Here is a 1,244-nt window from a genome sequence, read left to right as displayed (position 1 = left end):
TGTAGAATATTATTTGTGTTAGACTTATGAATTATAGCCTGGATTTGATCAATAGAATTTGAGAAGGCTCTATGTTCAGAGAGACTTGCATAATAAAGAATATATAGTAGTGATCCAGGTATGGTGGCTCACACCTGTAATCCTACTCAGGAGGCTGAGATCTGAGAATTATGGTTCAAAGCCAGCCTGGGCAGGAAAGTCTGTAAGACTCTTATCTCCAATTAATTACAGAAAAATCCCAGAAGTGGTGCTGTGGCTCAAGTGGTAGAGGGCTAGTCTTGAGCAAAAGTAGCTCAGGGGCAGCCACTAGGACCAGAGTTCAAGCCTCAGGACTGGCAAAAATAGAATACAGAGTAATGATAGTAAAAGGTAAGGTAACAAAGTCATGGATCTCTGCATTGACAAGAGGTTATATCCACTGCCTTGGATACCAGCAGTCACTGACTGAATGCTTGGGAAGTGTGCGGTGTGTGTTCAGAGTAAAGCAGATAGTCCCTCTGTGTGTGGTCCAAGTAACTATAAAACCTAGAATTGACTGCTAAAAGTTTTGCAAGAATACAATACCATAAATACACTCTTGGCTACATTAGTAGCCAAAGGTAGCTGAAAGGAGTTGAAGCAAGGGACTGAAGTAAAAAGGAATCCTGAAGAATCTTTGTACAGTCCTGGAGGACCTGAATTATTCTATGTGTGAATTATTGGAATATGATGGAGGAGAGTGGACCTAGCTTTTGCTTCCTCTTTCTTTTGCTCCTCGTTTACCTCCCCCATTCTTCCTTTTCCTCTTTCTAAAAACAAATGATGACTGACATGAATTCTGGGGAGAGTGGATCCACTGGTCATCATGAAATGGGAAAGTCAGGGCAGGAGATCTTGCCCTGAGGAATAATTCTAAGAGAAGGTTCCTCACCTTGCCCTGCCTTGTAGGCCTTCCTTCTCTGTGCCGCATGACATTGTCTCCTCATGCTTTCTCGCACGTAGCAGTGATTTCTGAAAGAACGGGTTTAATTTGTTAGTAATAAATGCATAAATCAGTAATTTTTCTTCTTGCCAATTATTCCATATTTTAAGTCTCTCTTATGAATTAACAATCTCAATAAATGAATGTCATGAGAATTAAAATTTCAGGTAAAATTTCAAAATATCAGCACAGAACACATGATGACTCACACATCATGGTAAGTGGAAAGGAAGGACTGGGAGAGAGTGAGGAAAGGAGTGATTTTGTTCAAAAAGAAATGTAC

Source organism: Dipodomys ordii, unplaced genomic scaffold, assembly GCF_000151885.1.
Source record: "Dipodomys ordii isolate 6190 unplaced genomic scaffold, Dord_2.0 Scaffold113, whole genome shotgun sequence".
Classification (NCBI taxonomy): Eukaryota; Metazoa; Chordata; class Mammalia; order Rodentia; family Heteromyidae; genus Dipodomys; species Dipodomys ordii.
The sequence above is the reverse complement of the archived record's forward strand: the minus strand, read 5'-3'. Positions refer to the sequence as shown.